Below are 13,876 nucleotides of genomic sequence, written 5' to 3'. Positions count from 1 at the left end.
TAGCATTATCTGGAAGCTCAGCTCTGACTTGTGGCTCTAATTGAAAGTCACTCCATCTACAATGTCCTTGTGGTTAAGGGCTTTTAAACTGCCATACGTATCACCACCACCCAAACCATACCTGCGGCCAGTATTGTTTTGGCTGAGCAAGGATGCAACCTCAGAATCTTTCTCAACACGTTACTCTAGGAATTCACACCAGTTTTTCTAGGTTGGCATGAGATATAAGACAAAATTAATGTATTTGCCATTTCTATACAAAGGAATGAAGATCCTGCCTCTATCCATGTTACAATTAATTTTTAGAGAATTAGAGACTGTAAGGTAATCAAGTTTATTGATTACAAAAATTGGAAACTTAATTGAATATTCATATGTTTATAATGGATCTTTGTCTAAGAAATGTGCAATGTAGGCTCCTTCTAATCTAGGAAGTTAGATTAACCCTAAGTGACTGGTTCTAGGCTGAGCCAATCACAGTCCTTGCTGGGTCTCTTCTGCTAAAGGGTCAGGTGAGACTGTTTCTACGGGAGATGCTAGGCCAGGAGGGTGTAAGTAATGTGCTGGTGGTGTGTGACATCATGTGAGCTCAGCCAAGAGATGGAGAAAAAGAGAGAGAGAGAACAAAAGAGAGAGAGAGAAAGACAAAGATTGGGTCCAAGCCAGATACACCACTGAACTTCTAGGCATAAGAGTAAATAAATTCATTTTTCTGTCCCCTTGGGCTAGTTTAAATTGAACTTGCAAACAACAGGGTTCTAACTAATACAAAAACATTTTAAAAACAACAAAAGAATATCTTTACTCTGTAGTGCTATTTTCTTAAATTCCAACAGTTGAACACATGCTTAATATCAAAAAGATACACGATTTATAAAATGAGATAATATTTACTGAGCTTCCTATATGCTAGGTATCGTTCTAAGCACTTTGCATGTAGTGAATCATTTAATTCTCATAAAAATCATTTGAGGTGGGTATTACTAGCATGATTATACAGATGCAGAAACCAGGACACTGACCAGTTAAGACACATGCCCAAGGTCACAGAGACTATATTTGAATCAGGCAGAGTCAGTGCTCTTAGCCACTAAGCCAGTACTTAGTGCCTGGTTCTGTCCTCTGAGTGCAAAAGTCTTTCATCATTATGCCTATTAACCAAAGAGAACAAACACAGTGTCCTTTCTCCTTTCTGTGCCTCATTTGCCTCCCTGGCACCTGGGTGCCTTTCTAACTTCCAAAAATGAGCCAGAAAGCCTGGTTACCCTTTGTAGCAGTGCTGACAGGTCTAACTCCATTCTTGGCCCTCCGTCTTGTTCGTGCTCTTTCAATGGCCTCTCCCTGGGCTACGCGATCCAGCCCCTGGAGGTTAATGTCAGCCCCAACTGCAATGCCAGAAGCCTTGTTCCGATCCCCCCTGAACTGCAACACTGAAGGCGCCGCTTTAGATAACGAGTAGAGATCTCGTTCTCAGATGGTGCCACTTTAGAGAACTACCCTGTTGACCTCACCACCATGCCCCTTGCTCTATAAAGGCTGGGGTTAAGGGGCTGACCGTGTGCAGAGGAGCTGCGTGGTTTGGGGGTCCGTCGTCTGCTGGATTCCCCACTGTCAGTAAGTTACCCTGGCCGCCCCTCTGTGTGAACAGTTTGGAGTGGCTTGCATTGTTTTTTGGTCTTAAAAGTGTCGTCTCAGTCTGGATGTTAATTACTGATCCTCCTGTACCTTCTAACACCCTTTATGTGAGAATCTGAGCATCACTGCCTTTTAGATTTGGGAAGAACATTTCAGAAGGAAGACCACCCCAAAACCTCACCTTAAATAGGCCCAGGGTTTCTCCTGGAAAATGCCCATCTTTTCAGAGGTATGGAAGTCTCTTGAAAAATGTTACCAAGCCAGTGATGAATTTAACCCGAAACAGACAGGTGAACCGCAGTGTGTAACAGCGGGTAAATAGTTCCAAGAAAGCCAAATGTTATGAGTTGAGAAAGGACGTTTCTGCTGCTCAGGGCTGGGAATCGAAAGCCAGAAAATCTGCTGTGCTTAGTGGGGTATGCTCACCGGGTTTACATTTTCGTTATTTGTAGGGAAGATTCCCCAGAAGCTCAAGTTCTCGCTGCCCTCTGTCACAGGCTCTGGTAGAATGGTCAAGTCCTGGTTTTGGTACTTAGTTACTTGATTGTCTGTCCAAATCCTGCGGCTGCCACAGTGGTTACTATTTTAGCTCCTTGAATTTATGAGCACTAGGGCCTCCCTCGTGTGTCTCCCTTGCATCTGCTTTGGCTGTCACTTTTTTTTTTTTCTTTTAAGATTTATTTATTTTAGACTGAGAGAGAGAGAGCTCGCACAGCGGGGGAGACGTAGAGGGAGAGAATCTCAAGCAGAGTACCCACTGAGCGCGGAGCCCCACGCAGGCTTGAGCTCACAACCCTAAGATCAAGACCTGAGCCGGACACTTAACTGAGCCCCCCTGGGCACCCGTGGCTGTGGCTTTTGGAAGGAGCAGTACCGCTAGGAGGGGATACTGTCCAAACATCTCCGTGAGACTGAGGACACTAAGAAAAGGAGCTACTGTTTATTTTGTAATTAGACTACTAGCAACATTAACTGTATATGAACTTCATCTTTTCTGAGAAATGCCAAGTATTTTAAAGAATATGCCCACTCATGGAGAAGCACAAGGACACTCTAAAAATAGCTGCACGGTTTGTAACCTCCTGTAGATGCTCTGCCGTGCAGTGACAAGAGGTTTGCTTTTCAAATAGAGCAGCGATCTGTGGATTGAATACAATTATCTTCTTGCTAAAGGACCTTGTGAGTTCGGTGGTGGTGGTGGGGGGTGATTTGTCTTTCAGATGGTTCCTAGGTAACAGGGGAAACAGGGCCAAGAGAGAGGGATGTAGGTCTAGAATGAGGTGGTACTATTTCCATAAGCATTTCTCTTCACTTGATGGGAACAGACATACACTCTGGTTTCCCCAAGATCGTCGATGAAATTGACTTTAGCCAAGGAGCAAGTCTATCAGGCAGCTTTGTGAGTAGAATCAGAGAGGTGAGCTATGGATCTGCAGCTTCTTTTTTTGTCCCGCAACATTTGTAGATTTGGGAACTAGAGTCAGAGCATGAGAATCTGGTCTTTGGACAGAGGACCGTAGGAAATACTGGAGAGGTAGAGAAACCATCAGGGTTCTTGACGGTCTTAATAGGGTTTGAAGGTTCATATGAGGGTGGCAATCCCTAACAATCACTAGCACAAAAAACCTACTAGAGGCATCTGTTAGCATGTTTCATGGAAGGAACGGTGGACTAGTGGTCCTGTTGCAAGGTGAAAGTTTAAGTGAAAGAACAGAAAAGGGAAGAAAAGGAACTCTCTAGAATGAGAGGGGTCCCAAATGGGTTACCACTGAGGGCTGTTATGGTCAGTCTTTTAAAGAAAACTGAGCAGGGAACTTGGTAAATATCTTGTCTATAATATTTAAGACAGACAAGGTGGATTTATAAATATCATGAAAATATCCTGTCTATATTTAGAAAAAACAAGGTGGACTTCTAACTATCAGGTAAATATCTCCTCTATATTTAGAACGAACAAGGTGGATTTGTTCTGTTCCCTTCTCTCTGGTTAATATCTGGTCTATGACATTTCTCCACATCTGGGGTTTCTGTGAGCCTGGTTACTGAGCCCCCTACCTAGCCTTGCTTGTCCCTTACTCCGTCAATTCTGTAAGAAGGTGACATAAAGGTCAGATAGGAGAGTTTCCACAGTAAGTTATTTAGGATGAGGAATAGCTTTTGTCAGCAAAGGGTCAAGTGTTCCAGAGTATTTATATATGGGAAAGTTTAACCACTGTACAAGTTAAACTACCTTGAAGTATCCATTAACATTTTATTGTAAAGAATGAATAATATATATTATCACCAATGCATGTACATTTATAGTAATATAAATGTATGTATACAAATATTTAATATGTTAAACAAATAATTTGTTTTTAATTGATATTTCTGCCATGCTCAGTCTTTTTGAAGTTTAATTTTCCTTTGGGTCTTCATTTGTCACTTGAGGAGGAAAAGAAAGGGTTTGATGGGCAGAATTTGATTCTGTTTGGATTATCAGAAGCTCCAAATTAATGGATTGCAAATTACACAGTAGTATGTGGTATGGTAAGGCCACTTGTGGAATGAATGCAAGCTCCTGGGGAATAAAACTGATGCTGAGCATATAATGTACACAGTACACCACCAGCATTAGTTCCTCATGAGTATAATTTTTTCCTTTTAAATTCAGGCTGTAACAAAAATGCAGCTCAGCTCTATGCACTTGGAGCTGCCTACACTTATGTATAATGCAAGATAAAGTACTATCTGTGGTTTTATATTAAGTATTTTTTGCCAGACATATTTCTAAGAGTGGCTCTCGTTAGATACTGTTAGTGACTCAACTTCGAAAACCTTTTCTATTCTCTTTCAAGATTCTGGTTTGGATTAAAGGGTATTAAGATTGAAGTTGTGCTATGAATCTATTCCCCCCCCCCCATGAAACAGAAAAATCACTAAGGCTGATATGATATGATTATAACCATTTTCCATAATCCTAGATTTTCTTTTTTTCTCATTGGAGTAATTTTACCCATTTAAGCTTATAAAACTTATGCCACTAACATATTGCTTTTACCTATTTACACATTAGAAAACTGCATGAGCTGTTATTTGATTTTTATATTGACAATCTGAAAGCCATGGATTTAGTCCAATTTCTTTTTTAAAAATTTTATTGTCTTTAGAACACCTAACCTGAGATCTATCCTCTTGACAAATTTAAGTATACATTATTATACATATTGAGTATACATTATTGTTGAGCATGGGTACAATGTTGTACAGCTCTCTAGAGCTTAGTCATTGTTTTTGAGTACGGTTGACACACAGTTTTATGGTAGGTTCAGGTGTACAACATTGTGATTTGACAAGTTGATACATTATGCTCCTTTCCCAAGTGTAGCTGCCATCTGTCCCTACTCTTCACTGTGACAATATCACTGACTGTATTCCCTATTCTGTACCTTTTGTTCCTGTGATTTATTCCATAACAGAAGCCTGAATCTCCCACTTCCCTTCACCCATTTTGCCCAAATCCTTACACCCCTCTGGCAACCATCAGTTTGTTCCCTGTATGTATAGGTCTGTGTCTGCTTTTTGTTTATTTTGTTTATTTTTTTAGATTCCACTTATGTGTGAAATCACATGGTATTTGTCTTTCTCAGTCTGACTTATTTCACTTGGGTCCTTCCCAACCATTCCAACAACCATTTGTTGTCTCAAATGGTACCACCTCACCTTTTATATGGCTGCTTAATATTCCTGTGTGTGTGTGCACACACATACACATGTACACATGTATGTGTGTGTGCACACACATACACATGTACACATGTATGTGTGTGTACCACATCTTCCTTATCCATTCAATTATTGTGAATACTGCAAAAAACACAGGGGTGCATATATCTTTCTGATTTAGGGTTGGTTTTTTTTTTTTTCCTTTTGGGTTAATATCCATTGGTGGAATTGGGTCATATGGTATTTCTAATTAACTTTTGAGGAATTTTGAGGAAATTCCATACTGTTTTCCACTGTGGTTATAGCAATTTACATTCTCACCAGCAATGCACAAGGGTTCCTTTTTTTGCCCACGTCCTCGACAAAACTTGTTTGTGTTTTTGATTCTACTCTCACACCCAACAGGTGTGAGGTGATATCTCAAGGTGGTTTTGATTTACATTTCCCTGATGATAAGTCACGTTGAGCATCTTTTCATGTGTCTATTGGCCAACTGTATGTCTTCTTTGGAAAAATGTTCAGTTCCTCTACACATTTTTTCATTGATTTCTTTTTGGGGGTATTGAGTTGTATAGTTCCTTATATATTTTAGATACTAACCCTTATCGGAAATATCATTTGCAAATATCTTCTCTTGTGCAGTAGGCTGCCTTTTTGTTTTGTTGATGGTTTCCCTCACTGTACAAAAGCTTTTTATTTTGATGTGGTGCCAATAGTTTGCTTTCTGTTTTTGTTTCCCTTGCCTTAGGAGACAAATCTAGAAAAAAATGTTTCTATGGCTGATGTCAGAGCAATTATTGCCTGTGTTCTCTTCTAGGATTTTTATATGTCAGGTCTTTAATCCATTTCAAGTGTCTTTTTGTGTATGGTGTTAAAAGGTGGTAGAGCTTATTCATCTTATTTAACTAAATTATCATGCCTGTTGGCTAATAAGGAATAACATAGAAGACATGATCTTCTTCTTCCCCATATCTTCTTCCCTCCTTAGCCCTTAGTAACCACCACTAACAGGCTTTAATTTTATAAATTTGACTATTTTGGATATTTCATATAAGTGGAATCATGTAGAGCTTGTCTTACTGGGTCAGGTTTATTTCACTTAGCATAATGTCCTCAAGTCCATCCATGTTGTCACATATTACAGCATTTCCTTCCATTTGAAGGCTAAATAATATTCCATTGTATGTCTAGGCCACATTATCTATTCATCTGTCTGTGGACATTTGGGTTGTTTCCACATCTTAGCTAAGGTGAATAGTGCTACAGTAAAAGGGAGGGCTAATAACCATCCGAGATTCTGATTTCACTTCTTTTGATTATATACCTAGAAGTGAGATTGCTTGATCACATCCTAGTTGTTTTTTTTTTTTAACTTGATTTTATTTTTTCAGTGTTCCAAGATTCACTGTTTATGTACCACATCCAGTGCTCCATGCAATAAATGCCCTCCTTAATACCCACCACCAGGTTCACCCAACTCTTCATCTTCCTCCCCTCCAAAACCTCACTTTGTTTCTCAGAGTCCACAGTCTCAAGTGGTTTGTCTCCCCCTTCGATTTCCCCGAACTCACATTTCCTTTCCTTTCCCCAATGTCCTCCATGTTATTCCCTATGCTCCACAAATCAGCAAAACCATATGATAATTGACTTTCTCTGCTTGACATATTTCACTCAGCATAATCTCCTCCAGACCTGTCCATGTTGATACAAAAGTTGGGTATTCATACTTTCTGGTGGCTATGTAATATTCCTAGTCTATTTTTAATCTTTTGAGGAAAATTTACACTGTTTTCCATATAGGCTGTGCCATTTTTGCATTTCCATCGACAGTTTGCTAAAGTTCCAGTTTCTCCACCTCCCTACTAGCATCTCTGGGTTTTGTTTGTTTTTTAGTAATAATCATTCTAACACATGTGACCTGATATCTTATTGTGTTTTTTAAATTTTTATTCAAATTCCAGTTAACATTCAGTATAATATTAGTTTCAGATGTACAATAGTGATTCAACACTTCCATACAACACCTGGTGCTCACCACAAGTGCACTCCTTAATCCTCATCACCTATTTCACCCATCTCCCACCCACCTCCCCTTAGTTTGTTCTCTGTAGTTAAACATCTGTTTTTTGGTTTGTATCTTCTCCCCTCCCCTGCTTGTTTGTTTTGCTTCTTAAATTCCTCATGAGGAAAATCATATGGTATTTGTCTTTCTCTGACTTACTTTGCTTTATAGTTGCATCCATGTCATTTCATTGCAAAAGACAAGATTTCATTCTTTTTTGATGGCTGAGTAATATTCTATTGTATATATCTCTCATCTTTTTTATCCATTCATCAGTCAATGTATTTTGGGCTGTTTCCATAATTTAGCTATTGTAGATAATGCTGCTCTTAACATCAGGGAACCTGTATCCCTTTGAATTCATATTTTTGTATTTTGGGGGTAAAGACCTAGCAGTGAAATTGCTGGATCATAGGGTAATTCTATTTTTAACTTTTTGAGGAGCCTCCATACTGTTTTCCAGAGTGGCTGTACCAGTTTGCATTCCCATCAACAGCAAAGAGGGTTTTCCTCTCTCCACATCCTTGCCAACACCTGTTGTTTCTTGTGGTTAACTTTAGCCATTCTGACAGGTGTGAGCTGATAGCTCATTGTGGTTTTGATTTGTATTTCTTTGATTAAGGATGAAGATAATTTTTCATATACCTGTTGGCCATTTGTATGTCATCTTTGGAGAGCTGTCCATTCAAGTTCTCAACCCATTTTTAAATTAGGTTATTTTTTCTCGTTGAGTTGTATGAATTCCTTATACATTCGAGAGATTAACCCCATAGCAAATGTATGGTTTACAAGTATTTTCTCTCATGCTATCAGTTGCTTTTTCACTTTGTTGTATCTTTTGCTGTGCAGAAACTTTTCAGTTTGATGTAGCCCCACTGGTCTATTATTTGTTTGTTTTTATTGCCTATGCTTTTGGGGTCATATCCATGAAATCATTTTCAAAACCAATATCCTGAAGCTTATCTCCTATGCTTGCTTTTGAAATTTTTTGCAGTTTCAGGTCTTTCATTTAAGTCTCTCTCTTTTTTTAAGATTGTACTTATTTATTTGAGAGAGAGAGCCTGTGGAAGCATGAGCAAGGGGAGGGGCAGAAGAGGAGAGAGAGAGAGAGAGAGAGAGAGAGAGAATCTCAATCAGACTCCATGCTGAGTCTGACACAGGGCTTATCTCATGAGCTTGAGATCATAACCTGAGCTGAAACCAAGGGTCAGACACTTGATGGACTAAGCCACCCAAGTGTCCCATCATTTAACTCTTTAACCCAGTTTGAGTTGATTTTTGTGTATGGAGTAAGATATGGTCCAACTTCATTCTTTTACATTTAAATATCTGGTTTTCCCAGCACCAAGTGGTTGAAAAGACCATCCTTTCCCTAGTGTAGAGTCTTGGAACCCTTGTTGGAATTAGTGGATCATATATATATATGGATTCATTTCTGGGCTCTCTATTCTGGAATTGTGATGCTTCCTGCTTTGGTTTGCTTTACATATTACATAACAATGAACCTTGGAACACTGAAAAAATAAAATAAAAAAAAAAGATTGCTTTGGCTATTCAGAATCTTTTATGGTTCCATACAAATTTTAGGATTGTTTGTTCTAGCTTTATGAAAAATGCTGTTATTTTGATATGGATTGCATTACATGTATAGATTGCTTTGGGTAGTATAGACATTTAAACAACATTCTAATCCATGAGCATAGAATGTCTTTCCATTTCTTTGTGTCATCTTCAATTTCTTTCAGCAGAGTTCTTATAGTTTTCAGAGTACAGGTCTTTCATCTCTTTGGTTAGGTTTATTCCTGTTTTTGGTGCAATGGTAAATAGAATAGATTTCTTAATTTCTCTTTCTGCTGCTTCATAATTGGTGTATAGAAAAGCAACAGACTTCTGTACATGGATTTTGTACCCTGCAACTTTACTGAATTCATGTATCAGTTCCAGCAGTTTTTTGGTGGAATCTTTTAGGTTTCCTTTATAGAGTATCATGTCATCTGCAAACAGTGAAAGTTTTACTTCTTCCTCACCAATTGGATGCCTTTTATTTCTTTTTGTTGTCTGCTGTGGCTAGGACTTCCAATACTATTTGAATAAAAGTGGTGAGAATGTATCTCTTTGTCTTGTCCCTGACTTTAGGGGAAAGGCTCTGTTTTCCCCTGTTTAGGGTATTAGCTCTGGGTTTTTCACAGATGGTCTTTATTATGATGAGGTATGTTCCCTCTAAATCTATTGTTGAGGGTTTTTATCATGAATGGAATTTTTTTTTGCTTTTGTTAAATGCTTTTTCTGCATCTATTGAAATGATCATATGGTTCTTATCCTTTCTTTTATTAAAGTGATGTATCATATTGATTGATTTGCAAATATTGAACCACCCTTGCAGCCCAGGAATAAATCCTACTTGATTGTGGTGAATGATTTTTTTTTTTAATGTATTGTTGGATTCGGTTTGCTAGTATTTTGTTGAGTTTTGCATTTTTGCTCATCAGAGATATTGGCCTGCAGGCTTTTTGTTTGTTTTTGATTTTTTTAAAAAATATCTTTATCTGGTATGGGTAATGCTGGCCTCACAGAATGAATTTGGAAGTTTTCTTTTTTTTAAATTTTTTGGAATGGTTTGAGAATAATAGGCATTAACTTTCTTTTTTTTTAATTCAATTAAAAACTTACAGTACAACTTATAGTACATCATTGGTTTCAGATGTAGTGTTCAATAGTTTATCAGTTTCTTATAATATCCAGTGCTCATCACATCACCCAATTACCTCATCCCTCCACCCCCCGCCCCTTCGGCAACCTTCAGTTTGTTTCCTATAGTGAAGAGTCATGGTTTTTCTCCCTCTCTGATGACTTCCCATTCTGTTTCCTTTCCCTTCCCATATGGTCCTCTGCCCTGCTTCTTATATTCCACGTATGAGTGAAACCATATGATAATGGTCTTTTGATTGACTTGTTTTGCTCAGCATAATATCCTCTAGTTCTATCCACATTTATATAAATGGTAATTATTCATCCTTTCTGATGGTTGTGAAATATTCTGTTGTGTGTGTATATATACCACATCTTCTTTATCCATTCATCTGTTGATGGACATCTCAGCTCTTTCCACAGTTTGGCTATTGTGGTCATTGCTGCTGTGAACATCGGGGTGCACATGTCCCTTCAGATCACTAAACTTGTATCTTTAAATACCTGTAGTGCAATTGCTGGGTCACTGGGTGGCTCTATTTTTAACTTCTTGAGGCATTTCCATACCATTTTCCAGGGTGGCTGGAAAATGTATGTCACAATATGTCACCAACATTGTTTCTTGTCTTGTTAATTTTAACCATTCTGAATGGTATGAGGTGGTATCTCATTGTGGTTTTGATTTTTATTTCTCTGATGCCAATCATCAAGACAGTGTGGTACTGGCACAAAAACAAAACATGGATCAATGGAACAGAATACAGAACCCAGAAATGGACTCCCAACTCTACGGTCAGTTAATCCTTGACAAAGCAGGAAAGAATATCCAATGGAAAAAAGTGTCTTCAACAAATGGTGTTGGGAAAATTGGACAGCCACACGCAGAAGAATGAAACTGGAGCACTTCATTACACCACACACGAAAATAGACTCAAAATGGATGAAAGACTTAAACGTGAGACAGGAATCCATCAAAATACTAGAGGAGAACAGAAGTAGCAACCTCTTTGATTTCTGCCACAGCAACATTTTGCAAGACACATCTCCAAAGGCAAGGGAAACAAAAGCAGAAAGAACTGTTTGGATTTCATCAAGATCAAAAGCTTTTGCACAGCAAAGGAAACAGTCAACAAAACCAAAAGACAAATGACAGAATGGGAGAAGATATTTGCAAATGACATACCAGATAAAGGGCTAGTATCCAAGATCTATAAAGACATCAAACTCAACACCCCAAAAAACAAATAATCCAGTAAGAAATGGGCAGAAGATAAGAAACATTATATTGGTTTCTTTTTATTAAGTTTCTATATCACTTATTTCTGCTCTAATCTTTATTTCCTTCCTTCTATTGGTTTGAGGTTTTGTTTGTTGCTCTCTTTCTAGCTCCTTTAAGTGTAAGGTCAGGTTGTTTATTTGATATTATTCTTCTTGAGGTAGGCCTGCATTGCTAAAAACTTCCATTTTAGAACTTCTTTTGTTGCATCCCAAAGGTTTTGGACTATTGTCTTTTCATTTTCATTCATTTCATGTACTTCTTAATTTCTGCTTTTATTTTCTGGTTGACCCATTCATTGTTTAGTAACATGTTATTTAACTTCCATATTTTTGGTCTTTCCAGATTTTTTTTTCTTGTGGTTGATTTCTAGTTTCATAATGTGATGGCGAGAAAAGGTGCGTAGTATGACTTCGATCCTCTTGTATTTTAGTCCTGTTTGTGGCCTTACATGTGATCTACTCTGGAGAATACTTCATGTACACTGGAATGTATATTCCTCTGTTTTAGCATGGAATGTTCTGAATATATCTGTTAAATCTGTCTGTTCCAGTGTGTCATTCAAAGCCATTTTTTCCTTGCTGATTTTCTGTTTAGATGATCTGTCCATTGGTGTTAAAGTCCCCTACTATTATTATATTATTACTGATTAGCTCCCTTATGTTTGTCGTTAACTGTTTTAGATGTTCGCGTGTTCCTGTGTTGGGTATATAAATTGTTGTATCTTCTTGTTGGATTGTTCCCTTTATTATCATATAGTGTCTTTCTTTTGTTTCTTGTTATGGTTTTTATTTTAAAGTCTAGTTTACCCAATTTAAGCATTGGCACTCTGGATTTTTTTTTTTTTTCCCAGTTAACCAACATATAGTACATCCTAAGTTTTTGTTGTAGTGTTCAACGATTCGTTAGTGGTGCATAACACTTTGGCTATCTTTTGACATCCATTTGTGTGATAAATATTTTCCATCCCTTCATCTTCTGATTGGAACATTTAGTCCATTTACATTCACAGTAATTACTGATATGTATTTATTGTTGTATTTGTTTTGTGGTTCTTTCTGGAGATTTTCTGATTTTTGTCTCTCTTTCATGGTTTATATATCTTTGGTGATATATTTGGATTCTTTATTCTTTGCATGTTTATTAGTGTTTTGGATATATCGTTACCTATAGGTTTGTATATAACCTCTTTGGAATATAGCAGTCTGTATTAAGTTGATAAGTTGTTTTTTTTTTTTTTTTTTTTTTAATTTACTTCCTTGACAGAGAGAGATAGCGAGAGAGGGAACAGAAGCAGGGGGAGTGCAAGAGGGAGAAGCAGGCTTCCCGATGAGTAGAGAGCCCGATGCAGGGCTCGATCCCGGGACCCTGGGATCATGACCTGAGCTGAAGGCAGCCGCTTAATGACTGAGCCACCCAGGTGCCCTTAAGTTGATAAGTTTGAACCCATTCTTTTCTCTCCTCTTTGTATATTTCATATCCTTTTTATGAATTCATTGACTGATTTTTTTTAAAATCAAAATATTAATTTTTACTGCTTTTATGTTCCTTGTCTTTATACTGTCACTTTTGGTTTTTCCTTTCCATTCAGAAAGTACCTTTTAATATTTCTTGCAGGGCTGGTTTAGTTCTCACAACCTTCTTTAATTTTTGCTTGTTTGGGACGTTCTTTACCTCTCCTCCTTTTCTGAGTGATAACCTTCCTGGATAGAGTATTGTTGGCTACAGATTTTTCCCATTCAACACTTTGAATATATCATGCCATTTTCTTCTGGCTTGCCAAGTTTCTGTTGAGAATCTTCTGCTGGTCTTATGGGATTTTTCCTTGTAAGGTAATGACTTCTTTTATCTTGCTGCTTTTAAGTTTTTCTTTATCACTATATTTTGCCCATTTAATTACAACATGTCTTGGTGTGGGCCTGCTTTTGTTGACTTTTGATGGGAGTTCTCTGTACCTCCTGAATCTGGATGTCTGTTTTCTTCCCCAGCTTAGGAAAATTTTCAGTTATTATTTCTTCGAGTAAATTTTCTGGCCCTTTTCTCTCTCTTCTCTTTCTGGGATGCCTATAATACAAATGTTACTGCATTTGATGGCGTTGCTGAGTTCACTATGTCTATTTCTGTTTCACATAATTCTTTCTTTCTTTTGTTTAGCTTCATTGTTTTCTGTCAGTTATCTTCTAGGCATTTATTCATCCCTCTGCTTCTTCCAGCCTGCTGTTCAGGGTATCAATTGTGTTTCTAATCTCATTTATTGCACTATTCATCTCTGATCCTTTTTCAGATCTTTTATCTCTGTGGTAAGGGCCTTACTGATGTCTTCCATTCTTTTCTCAAGCCTAGTCAGTATCCTTATGATCGTTGCTTTAAATTATCTATCAGATATGTTACTTATATCTGTTTCACTTAGATTTCTAAGTGGCCTTATCCTGTTCTTTCATTTGGGATAAGTTCCTCTGTCTTCTCATTTTGTCTTAGTCTCTGTCTTCTGCTGTGTGTTAGAAAAAGTT

Source organism: Martes martes, assembly GCF_963455335.1.
Source record: "Martes martes genome assembly, chromosome: 7".
In the NCBI taxonomy this organism is placed as follows: Eukaryota; Metazoa; Chordata; class Mammalia; order Carnivora; family Mustelidae; genus Martes; species Martes martes.
Note: the sequence above shows the minus strand (reverse complement) of the source record.